The 13,474-nt window shown below is 41.6% G+C and overlaps 1 protein-coding gene across 1 annotated transcript in view; it reads right to left on the bottom strand.

Annotated features, from left to right (window-relative positions):
* Window positions 1-14: 14 nt before the first annotated feature.
* LOC114629575 overlaps window positions 15-13,474 on the bottom strand; it is a 70,436-nt gene continuing 56,976 nt past the window's right edge. Inside the window, exon 6 of the transcript XR_003712695.1 lies at window positions 15-43. The gene's annotated coding sequence lies outside the window, so the exon portion shown is untranslated. The remainder of the gene's footprint in view (window positions 44-13,474) is intronic.

Below are 13,474 nucleotides of genomic sequence, written 5' to 3'. Positions count from 1 at the left end.
GGATGGAGAGTGTTGGTGTCTCGGTGCTTGTAGAGAAGAGCAGCTGGGAAGTAAAAGCAGATGTTTTCAGATTTCCTTCCAGATCTCGGTCCACACAGTCTTTGCTCTTGGTTCTGCAGTTTCTAGATCAGAATCTTACCTGCCTTGTTCCTGGAAGGGGGGGAGGGGAGGTACTGCACCGAGGGTCGGTTTTGGTTTCTATTCTGAGACCTCCCTGTGTAGTTTACACAGTCAGCCGAAAAAGTTTCACATCCTTCCACAGAGATGGAGGTGGAGCTAGGCTCTAGTGGCCAACTCCAGGGCTTCCTGAGAGCCTATTGCTGTGCAGTACTGATTTTCAGATTCAGTGATCCCATTGTTCAGTGATTGCAGACACTTCCTGTAACCCTGCCCTGCCCTTATTCTGTTGACATTCTTTCTCTCATATTTCTCTCATATTTCTCTTATATTTCTCTCCTCTCCCTCTCCCTCTCCCTCTCCCTCTCCCTCCCTCTCTCTCTCTCTCTCCTTGTATGTATAGGTGGATGTGTGTGTGTGTAGATGCTGTTGTTTCTCAGATATCATTTTCCTTATTTTGAGACAGACATACTCACTGGCCTGGACTTCACCAATTAGGCAAGGGTGGCTGACAAGCGAGCTTCAGGGATCTGCCTCCCTCCTTCCTCAGTGCTGGAATTACAAATTCACTCCACTATGCCTGTCTTTTATGTGGATTCTGTGTATCCAATTCATAACTTTCTCCTTGAAAGACAGTTACTTTACCAGTTGATTACCTTTCTCTCTAGCCACTCATAGAAAAACCCATGATGACTGTGAACATTATGATTAATGTGTTGTTTACTGTGCTAGATTTTGTAAAAACAGAACTAGTTTTAGCTTGTATAAGCCACGAGGAAGTTGCTTCTGCTTTGAATGTACTCTGTTAGCTGGTGGGATGGGCTACTTCCTGGTGCAGTTGGGCTAACCTTTAAAAATTTCTAATTGTTCAACAATGTTTCACTGCTCCCAGATAATCTTACAAAGTAATTGGTCACAAATAAACAAACTCACTGCTAAGCTCTGCTGTTGTATGAACTGCTTGCTTGGAGGGCTGAGGGCCCTGCTGGAGGTCTGTTATAGAATCAAGCCTTGCCCACACCCAGTTAGGATTAGAGTTAATTTGATACTTAAATAATAACTTTGATTTTTTTCTTTGGCTAACAACATCTGGGACCTTACTTACAGAATTCTCTCTGGTTTGGACTTGGTCAGTCCCCTTTCTAATAAAATACCTCTAACTTATTAAAAACCAAAACTCGAGTCAGACTAGTGACTGGATGACCACAGACCCATAGTACCACATAGAAAAATGCTGGAGCAGGGAAGAGCACTGGATTAGCCTCCTGTCTCTATAGTCTGTGCCTCTGTGGCTAGGAAGTCTGTGCCTCTGTGGCTAGGAAGTCTGTGCCTGGTGAGGCCAGGAATAGGGTTGTCGAGGGTGGCTTCCAATGTAATGTACCCTTGGAGTCATTTTACTAGAGAGAGGACTTCTGCCTGGGATCAGAGACCAGTCCTCCCAGTGAAGATAGAGGAAAGCTTCTCAGCAAAATGCAGTGCATGGGGCAGAAATATGAGCCACGGTGCTCTCAGAGGTTCAGGGCAGCTCGACTGGCAGGATCTTACTAGGAAGGTGAGTAAAGAGGAAAAGGTTGGATAATGAGAGAGAAAGAGAGAGAGAGAGAGAGAGAGAGAGAGAGAGAGAGAGAGAGAGAGGATGCTGCACACACACACAAACACACACACACACACACACACACACACACACACACACACACACACTATGAGGTCTTGGGCATGGGCAGACAGAACCAGAAGTACTGAAACTGACTACTTTAATTAGAACCTTCCCTGCCAGGGTAAGCAATAAAAGCTGAGAGTCCCTCTCAGACTAATGAAGCTGAACTGCACAGAAGACTCTGCATCCAGACCAGCTTCCTGGGAGAAGCAGAAACCCAGCAAGCTGCCTGGAAGAGGGTTAGACCAGAATCACTTGTAAAGGACACTCTCTGATCTGCTAAGCTGCTCCAGGTTCCCAGCTTTCCTGAGCTGTCACTCATGCAGGCGTGGGCCTTGGTGATGCAGCTGTCTGAGTATTTCCTGCTGCTGTTAGAAATCCCAATAAAAGCCATTGGCTCAACAAGTTGGACTTTGGTGGTATCTGTACCTTGGTCTGTGGTGGGCTCCCTATCTGGGGTGAGCAGACATGTGTGTGTTGTGACCACCCAGGATAAAATTTGTCCCTTTATACCCACTTGTCTTTGGACATAATTTATACCATTGTCTCAAGTTCATTGCCACTTCACTGGCAAACATTTTCCTTTGTACCATCCCTTGTTCCCCAAAACCTGTCATGCCCTGCACCAACATGGTCCACATGTTTCCAGATATCTAGGGAATGCCTTCAGATTTCTCTGTTGCTCAAGAATCCAAGGTGCTCGTTTTTAGTCCTGCTTTCAGTCCTACATAAAGAGATATGTTCTATAGGTGTGTGGTGAGGTATGGGGGAAGGTGATGTGTCATTGGGCTCACGCCGAGGCATCCATCTCCCTGAGGCACCAGTTACAGGAGGATATAGTATAGAATAGAGTTTATTCAGGCCATGGGGAGGGGAGTTAAGAGGGTAGTAGAGGCAGAGAGAGGCAGACAGACAGCAGAGAAGTAGAGGCCGGCCATGAGCACATGGAGAAAGGGGGAATGGAAAATGGAAAAGGGAAGGTGAGAGGGAAAGGGAAAAGCCCAAGAGAACAAGAGGGCAGGAGAGCAAAAGATGGAGTTACCTGGCTGTTCCCAGGTAACTGTGGGGAGGAGCAAACCTGGCTGCAGTCAGGTAACTGTGGGGGTGCAGTTTAGACAGAATGCAAGCACTTTCCTCTGAAGTCCCCTTGTCTGACTTCTCCCAGTTCATCTATCAAGTGGTGAGGGTGGCCTCAGGCCCCAGCATCCACTGCCTAACAGAGTTGTAATTGTGACACCTTCCTGTACTGAGCAATGACTCTGGACACTTTTATCTTTCTTTTTTTAAAAAAATCAATTGTGGTAACATTATTCGTAAGTATTTTCATTATGTCATAAATTACTGAGATCAATACACATAAAATGAAACATCTTTCATAATACTCCACTGTGACATCTTAGTTAGAAGGCAGTGACAGTTTGCCACTTCAAGCTTCCCTGGGCTTTCAGAAGCCAGGTTTTGAAGTCTGTACCACTTCCTGCTGTTAGGAGGATAAACAGGAAGTGGGAGTTGTGATTTATGACAGGCTCTGCTGAGCTCAGTGCTGGGTGGAGGAATTAAAGGACAAACACAGTTGGATACTGGATTCCAACATGGGGCAAACCTTTAAGATTCCTGGGCCTGAGTGTGGAAGGGAGATCAGAGAAGAGAGTGAAGGCTGGAAAGTGTGTGTGTTCAGATATTTCTGTTCCATTTTTAAGAACTGTGAGTGCTTATCTTGGATATTCTTTCTTCAGACCTCCGGCCTCCCCTGAGACTTTCATCATCTCTAGCTCACAAATCCTCAGCAGAGCTGACATTTTCCTTTTCTCTCAGTTCTGAGCATTGGTTCCCAAGCCTCACCCATGCATGCAGATACCCTGCTCTGGAGTGTTCTTACTTCATTGGGCAGCTGCACTTATTTGCTGAACCTGTCTTCTCCACGTTGTCCTTTCAGTCCTGTGCTCAACACTCTTGTCCTCACAGGGATTTGGTCGTTAGTCATTTACCACAACATTTCCATGGCCTAAGAACCTGCTGAACTCACGGTCTTCATACCTGACTGTTAACTGTAGAGGCTAATGTGTAGCTACAAGTAATGGGTCATCAGTTACACACAAGCACACATACATGCAGACTGACCCCTGGGCAAATACATAGGAAAACACAAATAGAAACTCATCTACACACATATATGTGCCGCATATAGTGCCCCAGGATGATGGTCTCCCAGGATTTCCTTTGTAAGAAAAGTACAGACCCTGGTGTTCTTTTCTTCGAAATGGGGGTGTCCTAGCTCTGAGGTGAGCAGATTTGGTTTTTCACAGACTCTGTTTTCCTGTGCAACTCTGACTCCCTCTTTCCTGGTCTCAACTCACTGTGACATCAAGGCTCTAAAGTATAAGCTTCCCTGATATCTATCCAGAGGCAAAGGTGGCTTCTCTCCTCTCAGAAACAGGACTCAGTACTGAAGGTATGATGATGTCAGCTGCTGTACCCCAGTTCTTCAGCTCCTAGAATTGTGTTGTGACTCTCACGATGAAACCAAGGAGGAGTTATATTCTGGGCTTAGACAAGACTTACAATGTGACAGGATGTGTGTGCTGGGGGAAGGGATGACTTTGTCTCCAGAATGTCAGAGACACAGCCTGGAGACATCAGCCCCTTTCCCACAGGTTCTCCTTCTGAAGCCAATCTAACCTGTCAATGGACTAAATAAACCAGAATTAGGGGGCAAGGGTACTAGGAAGATGTTACAGCCTGAGTAGGCAGAAATGTATTGTTATCAGTGGGCAGTGATGTGTACTTGTAATGCACTTACCTGTAACTAGGACCAGCGGGCTCTCATCCTCAGAGACAGACTTCATTAAGGACAGGCTGAAAGGGCATTGGCTCAGAACCCCCAATACCAAGACCTCAGCACAAAAGAGATTCATTTGTCCCATAGGGTCAAAGGGCAGGGAATAAAATACAGACACAGGAGACTAGATGGAGGGAGGAGGGGGAAGGGAACAAGGGAGATGGGGAAAGGTATTTGTCCCTGAGGGGGACAAAGGTCTGCCTCTGCATAGAGAGGAGGCACGTGTGGCTCATAGGCAAAGGGCAGTTTATAAAGGCAAACAGGTAAACCCTGTGTTGGAATGTTTAATTTTATTTGGGCATATTAATTAGGGGGCGCCAAAAGGGGTTTTTGATTGCTGGATGTCAATTCTTTGATAACTAGGCATTGGTAGGTGACCTTAGGAAGAGTAAGTGGTCAAATAAACAGGATGGATCTTGGTGGCTAGCTCTAGGAATACAATTTAATGGGGTTTTTTGTTTGTTTGTTTTTAGCAAGGCAGAGGGAATGAAGGAGAAGGGCAAGGCCTGCCAGCACCATGTTTGCCACCTTGAGATGGCTAGCTTCCCTTCACAGCCCATGCCAGCTGCTGACAACTTCTTTCTGCAAGATGCCAGCAACAGCTTTCCTCTGTGAAGTACTGAAGCACACAGAAGCAGATTGAAGTCTGACCTAATGTTGGGCACTGAGTGTTTTCTACACAGAGTCAGGGTGTGTATTTTAGGAGTGTGGGAGGGCACATTTCTCCACATGCTCACATTCATCTTCAGGACATAATGTAGGTGTGGGAGTCTCGTGGTTTCTTGTGGATGGAGCCACTACTACTGACTCATGGACTAGGTTGCCAGTGCTGATTCATGTTGGTGTTTTGCTAGTGGACTCAACTGCTGACAATGAAGATTGGAATCGCCTCAAAGAACTACTTTTAATCAGGTCTACCACTCTCTCATCCTATTGGCCATCTTCCCCCCTACCTTTGTTCAGTGGGCTATGAGGAAGGGTGAAGTGTTTAGAGACCTTTATTAAAATAGGTTTTCAAAAATCTAAGCCTACAAGTCCCTTCCAAAATCCAGTGCATTTTCATAGCTGTGTAATCTGTCTCATTGACATTTAAAAATTTAAAGTCAATAAAGTACTTTTCAATCTATATTGGTAGATCTTATATTTCCCTTTTGTTCTATGAGCATTTTCTTTAAAGTCTTGTTAAATCTCTCCATAATTGTTTGTCTTGTAGGATTGTAAGGTGTGCTTGGAACATGTTTTATGTCATAATGTCTAAAAAATTGTTGTATTCTAATGGATACATTTGCTGAAGCACTTTCACCTTCAATCTGTAAAGGAATCTCCAAGAATGCCATCATCTCTAATAAATTTATGATCTCAGAATCATCCTTTTCATTAGAAGTTCACTGAAAATCTGATTATTTATCAATAGTATGGTGTTTCCATGTATATCCATATTTTATATTTTCAAATTCTACAAATTGGAACACATATGCTATTTTTTGACATTATTCTGAGATAGCATCATTACATATAATCAGGATGGTTAATTCAAAATATTGTATCTGTATTGGTTGGTTACCATTCTAATCTTTAAGCTTTATGGATTTTTTTCATCTGGAACTACTTTTGTGTTTTTATTGTAGGTTCCTCATTGAATTTTTTGAAGGTTATTTTGATTTTTAGAATCCTCCAACCTCTGTTCTATGGCCTGTAATCTTTTAGTCTTTTTCTTTTTTCATATCTAAGTCTATTTTATTTTGATATCTCTTAAAGAGCATATATAAAGTTGTAATTAGTATTGAATATATAAGTATTTTTTTGTTGACAGTCAAAGCAAAACTATATGGGGACCAAATGTTCTCCTCTGTAGAACATTACATTTTTATCATTGAAAAAAATTTTTTAAATCTCTCTAATTTTCCTCTTTCTTTGGAGACTTCATTTTTTTCTGTATTTCTCTTTCCTTTTTCTGAAGATCCTATTTTATTTTTCTTTATTGTTCCTTTCTTTTGGAGATTCTAATGCATTTTTATTTCTGTTTCCTTCTGAGAATTTTACTTTTCTTTCATTTCTATGGAGACTTCATCTTAATATTTTTCCTATCTCCCCTTTAAAAGATTCTATCATATTTTTCTTTCTCTTTCTTTTTTTCAGACTCCATCTTGTGTTTTCTCTCTCCTTTCTCTAGAAATGTTTTTTTCTTTTTTTGGGAGACATTTTCTTCTATGTGTATTCATTTATTTCTCTTGGAATGATTTCTATACTTAATTTTTGTATTTAATTTTCTCTAAATTCTTTCCTCTGGGGAATTGCTTTTAATATTGCTCTTAACATTTTCTAAAGTTAGTATTTTTTTTCTGTATTTATTTTTTCTAGATTCTTTTCCATTTGCATAAGGCTTATTCCTTTCAATTTATTTAATTCTCTCTTAAAGGACTTCATTTTATAAAACTCAAACTATTTATATCATCTATTTATGGTGTTTTACATTCAATCTTTCTTCTTCTTAATCCCTAAAGTGTAACTTCAAACACTGTAGTGTATTTATTTTTTATTCACTTTACACCCTTATCCCACACTCTCCCTCTTCTCTTCCCATTCCCACCCTTAAAAATTCCTCCTCCCAAAGTCCCCTCCTTTTCTCCTCAAAGAAGAGGAGCCCTCCTTAGGTACCACACACCCTGAAACATCTAGTCCCAACAGAGCTAGGCACATTCCCTCCTGCTGAAGCCCATGCAGGCAGTCCAGATAGAGGGAATGTAGGGATCCAATGGCAGGGCATAGAAGCTTAGACAGTTCCTGCTCTATTTATTAGGGGAAACTTGAAACATTTTTTTTTTGACATTATCAGAAATTCTGCTCTCCATCTGTCTGGCTTCTTCTTCCTGTACTGTGACTAGCCTGGCCCCTGTCATTTCTCTCTCAGAGAAGAGGTGCTTCTGTTTTCTACATGTAACTGGGAGCTGCCTCACTGGATCTAGACCATTCCCCAACTCAGGGAAGTTGTTGGGCCCACAGGTGTTGGGTCATCAGGCCACAAGGTGCCTGGCTAACATGAGCCCTCTCAGGTAGGCTTTTATCCTGAGAGAGCAGCTCCAAAAGCTGGGTTAGCTCACAGGCCTCCCTTGCTCTCCCTTTCAGGGAGAGAGCCTCTTGCTTGGCTAGGAAACGGAGTCCACCTTTATGCACTGAGGCTACAGTTGAAGAGCTGGTTTTTCTACACAGCCAGGGCTTCTTAAAAGAGCTACCTTCAAACAACCTCTCTGGGTCTGCTCACATCCAAAGAAATCTTGTATCTCTTGGATGCCCTGATTAAACCAGCAACTATTTGTTGCCCAGGACACCAGAAAGGAGGAGACTCAGTGGCCTGATGCAATAACCAGACAGATCAAATGGCTCGAGAAGTGGCTATGCAGGAGTCTATCCCAGTTATGGGCCTGCAAGAGACACCCACTAGGGAGTTGGATTTGATTAAGAGATGGCCTCACTTAAAACACACAGAAGAATAAAGGATTCAGATTGCTAGCCACCCTATCAACTACTACCTAGAGAAAAAAGGGCAATGTCGCACACAAGAAGGGAGAACTATACTCCCTAGAAAGCAAGCAAAAAACTTACTAGGCCAAATGCACAGATAGACTCATTTGAGAGGTAAGTGCATCCAAGCAGTCAAGGGATCTAAGATGTATAATGGACCTCAGATTTTGGGCCAGAGAGATAGTAGAACAGTGTGAGGTACGCCAGCAAGCAAATGCTTATGAGGCCAAGAGTAAACAGGAAAAAATACCTAGGGGAGAACAGCCTAGAGTATATTGGGAGGCCAATTTTGCAGAAGGTAAGCCAGGAAAATATGTATACCCTCTAGCATTTGTAAATACTATCTCTAGATGGGTTGGGGCTTTCCCCACCAAGCAGAAAACAGCTACTGTGGTAACCAAGAAGATATTAGAAGAAATTTTCCCGAGGTTTCCAGTGCCTGAAACATTGTCTCTATTGAAAGACTTAGATTTACTCCTCTGTTCATTACTGACATCTTGATCGACCTTGGTTCTGACAAAGCAGAACTTTGTGTTCACCTTTGCAATGGCTTTGGCCAGATGTGCATCAATTTCTTTGAAGCGTGCAGCCGAGATTATAATGAAGAAGTCATACTCACTAAACTTCATTTCTGTTAGGTAGTTTTGTGGTGGGAAGTTAGTGGACCCAATGCCAGGCAGGTCCCATATTGTCATGTCAAGCTTTGGGTGTGGGTATGGAGTTCTCTTCATGGTTGTCTCTACCACTCCTGTGGGGGCTGCACCTTCTTCTTCTTCTTTCACTCCCCTCAGGGCATTGATAAAGCTGGATTTCCCTGTCCCTGTTTCTCCAGCCACAGCAATGTTGAGTGGGGCTTTGTCAATGTTTCTCAGAGCATGACTAATTTCAGACAGTGCTCCCTGAAAGTTCTTATTCTCCAGATGGGATTCAATCAAGGTGATGGTTTCCTCAGAGAGGATTTTGCTTTTTATCTTGAAAATTAAAAAAAAAATTTCAAAGCTAAACACCAAAAGTTGAGCAGTTAGAGGAGAGGTTGCTAGAGGAAAGGCTTGCATGTAGGTGTGTACCACGGAGGTTGCCGAATAGAGAAGAAAAAAAAAAGACACTGTAATTATTAGTACAGAAGGGCAAAGGCTAGGAGTTTGTTCTTATGGTATAGAAGGACCTCAGCTGCTGATACCATTATAAGCAGAACACCTTCCTTTCTGCTCCTCGATGCTGGCTCTATCTCTGTTCTGCATATCACATGCCCTCATTCACCCCTTACCGTCTGTGCTTTACCTCCTTTGTTGTCCCATTCATGACCAACTTATTCCATGTGGTTTCCTACACCAGTGTTTACTTCTTATTTTAAGTTGGCTCTGCATTCTGTTTACTCCTATTACAATTAATACCCATAGACTGTAAAATCCATAAGGTCACAGATCAAGATATGAAAACCTCAAGCAACATATCTCATGGAAAGGCTCCCTGTCTCTTATGAGTGCTTAGGGCATTGCTTCCTAGGCCTCATGACCTCTGACCCCTAAGCACAGCCATTCTAGTTTCTTTCTCCTGTATAGTCTGTGAATTTAGGGAGAAGGGTCATGAGGTGGGGAATATAAAAGGTTCTTGACATGTCCACCAGAGGGTTGGATACATTACTATATATGTGTAATCAACGTCTTTTTAGCCATAAAGAAGATTGAAATTATGTCCTTCAGAGAAAAGTGGATGTAACTATAGGTAGTCATATTAAAGCAATAAAGCTAGCATTAGAAGACAAATACAATTTCTCATTCACAGAGCTTAGATTTTATAGATACATAAATTATGTTGTAGATATGACATGAAAGTGGAAGTGAATCTGTCTGGGGGACAAAAGAACTGAGGGCAAATTCATAACGTGCAATGTGTGCTTGTTTGAACCTTAAAAACTAGATGTTAAAAAGATTTATTTGAAGGAGATATGTATCCCTGTTAGTTTGTATTTCTCAGCAGGGGAGGAAGGAGATCACCTCATTGTAAGCAATTTCCCATGTTATTTCCTTTGTGTCCCTGGTTTCTAGTGTTCAGTCCACAAACCTCAAAGAAACAACCCACAAAAATGAAAATCCTAAATGGATACAGTGGAAAGAAGAAAGAAATATGAAGAGATGTTAAAGAAGCCACTAAAAAAAGAAAATGACTTATTGAAAAGTTGAGAAACCTGAATAAGAAAGTATTCCAATCAAAGCCCTTCTCTGAGGAATCATAACGTCTTAAGGCTGATGAAACAAGATAACACTCAGATGTGTTTCATACAGTAATCCACATATTACATATACGTCCTTATGTTACATATTTTGGACTTTAGGCCACTTACATTTTTTTGTTTGATACTACTGGTTTACTATAATCTTTGGACATTAAAACTATATTTCATGAATTGTGGAAAACCAGACACACAAAGGATTTTGGAATTAGAGTTGGAACACAGGGTAAATGCAGGAAGTCATGAGAGATTGGTTTCACTTAGCGCTGATACTCTGGTGTTAATAATGTGGTGTGAAGGAACAATTACAAAGTCCCCTTTAATTACCGGAGGTCAGGCCTCTATCCCCGCCTTCGCAAGATTAGAATTACCACAGCCCTTCTATACTTAAAGAAGGGAGGAGATATCAGGGGCAGCCCTGCTTATACACCGAAGGCCTATGATCAGCCATAGGCCTAAAATCAGCAATAGGCCTGTCATACATCTATACTAACACCAAGTCTTGGGTCTCTGTGGAAAAACATTGTGACAGATGGCTATAAGCTATTGTAAACAGTCAGCTTTTGTGGAAATTTACCAGCCTGAGTAGTCATAGACCTTGTAAATAGGTAGCCTTGGCAGATAATACCAACTTAGATAAGGACAAGTGAATCATAGGCAGAGTCATAGTGACCTGTCCCCTGAACCTTCACCCAGCCCATACCCTGTTCTGAAAGATATCTGTACTCCCCCTGAATACCAACGCTCCAGTGTCATCCCCTTCCCCACATCCTGCCTTTTTGTGCTTATAACCCCTGTGTGTAAAAATTACGATTTGATTTAATAAAATAAAAAAATAATGTGGTATAAAGATTTCAATACAGAACCTCTAGGTACACAGAATTCTATTCTTGAGTCAGCCAATCATCTTGTTGGAGGCCATGTCACCAGTGAAAGAAAGGGAAAGGAGGACATCAGTTTACATCCTGCTGTCAGTAGCAATAATGTATTAAAATATCACAATTCCCAGGGTAAGTATTTGAGAACTCCTATGGGATGCTACATGCATGTGTGCAGGCCCACATGTGTATAGTATGAGTTCCAGAGGTCTACCTATTTCTGCATCTCTGGTGCTGGGATGTCAACAATTGAGTTACTAGTAGAAGCATTATTTAAGAACTCCTGGTAACTGTAGCTATAGAAATGAACTTAAATTCACATACAGTGCATCGTTTATATCCTACTATTTATGTCACAGCTGCTTGCAGTGTATGCTCATCCCAGTCTTGTATGACCATCTGAAACAATGGTTCTCAACAATTCTGACATGGTATAGACTGAGCCAAAACTCACTAGATGCCACCAGAATAGTGATAGGGCATCTACACTGTGATGGCCAGCTGTAAATAAACCTAATATTATATAACAACCCAACCTCCTTAGATGCATTTTTCTGGAGAATTTTCTTAATAAGGACATCCTATGTAAGTGGTAGATATTTCCATTGAGAAGCACAAATTGCTACACAGAACACTATAACTATTCAAATAGCCAAGTCAACAATGAGCACAAAGGATCATAAATATCTAATAAAAGATTCTGAGGAGGGCTGGAAAGTTGAGAGGACTGGCTGCTCTTCCAGAGGTCCTGAGTTCAATTCCCAGCAACCATATGGTGGCTCACAGCCATCAGTAATGAGATGTGATTCTCTGCTTTGAGTGTACATGAAGACTTATATATATAAAATAAATCTATGAATGAATATTTAAAAAGATAACAAAGAAATTGTAGTAGATTAAATTCCTGTTAAATACTTCACAAATAATGAAAAAATCTCAATCACATGAGAGGTGAGAAACGTTGTAGGAGGAAATGTATCTGATGAACAGAGTATGTGTGACAAGAACATGAAGCAGGGACTCTTGAGGGTAAATGGGAACTTGCTAGGTATGGGGGAGCATGGCAGAGGGCAGTATGCAAACAAAAGAATGAGAACAGATAAGAATGAATTATAATGTTAATGGCATACATACATGGAAATACCATAGTGAAACTCACTGTTTTGTACTTGCACCAAAAACGTAATGAAATATAATAAACCTCAATGATATCCAAGAAAGTACTGGTGAGTGAAATTAAAATGAAAACATAAGATTTGCATGAGAAATTCACAAATGTCAGATTTAGAAAAAAATCCTAAATATTTTACAATAGACACAACACACACATACCAGATAAGCAGGCAGAGTACTTATCTCAGTACTCTGTTCTCTGAAGGTAGAAAGAAAGGAAGGTAGAAAACAAGCAAGGAAGGAAGTAATCAAGTTTCAATAAGTGTCCCGACCTGCGGGTCTCGGTTATTCGTGGGGGCGAGGGGAACCAAAACCTGGAAGAGAAACGGGCGAGAGAAAGGAAGGACCCAAGCAAACGGTTGCTTGTCAAGAGCCGTGTATTTTAAAAAAGGCAAGCTTTTTATAACAAGCTCGGGTTAGGGGAGGGGGAAGGCAGGTGGGGTCATGGAAAGGTACAGCTTCTTCTTGGCCTGTGCCCTAGAACATTTTGTGGTTAGGGGCTTTTCTCAGAAGTAGCTATCTCTTTGTGCATCAGCTTTCAGCAGGATGAGGCATAGTCAAGGTATTCAACTGAACAGGATGTAGGTGGGTGACAAGGCTTCGGTTTCCAGGCGAGGGGGAAGGCTGGCAGGGGTCCCTGTTAGGGGTCCTGGTCTCTGACAAATAAGTAACCAAGAAAGTGAGATGCTCCAAAGCAGTGATGAAAGAAATCTCAAAGGAGATAACAAAATATGCTAAGATTCCCATCTTTATATTTTATCGACCTTAAGGTTGTCAAAGTATCTGTACTTCACAAAGTGATCTACAGACTCAACGCAATCTCAACTAAAACATCAATGCCATTTAGAATAGAACTGGACTGTGGAATCACAAAACTCACATGGGAACACAGAATACTGCAAATAGCAAAAACAATATCGATCAAAACCGTCACTGAAATACCTGATTTCAAGGCATATCACAGAGCCAAGTGACAAAAATAGCTCAATAGTGGTGTTAAGACAGGGATATAGACCAACAAACTGATAGGCAGAACAGAGCCAGAATATCCATAA

The sequence above is a fragment of the Grammomys surdaster genome, unplaced genomic scaffold, assembly GCF_004785775.1.
Source record: "Grammomys surdaster isolate TR1022 unplaced genomic scaffold, NIH_TR_1.0 313, whole genome shotgun sequence".
NCBI lineage: Eukaryota > Metazoa > Chordata > Mammalia > Rodentia > Muridae > Grammomys > Grammomys surdaster.
Note: the sequence above shows the minus strand (reverse complement) of the source record. Positions and strands in the feature narration are given on the sequence as shown.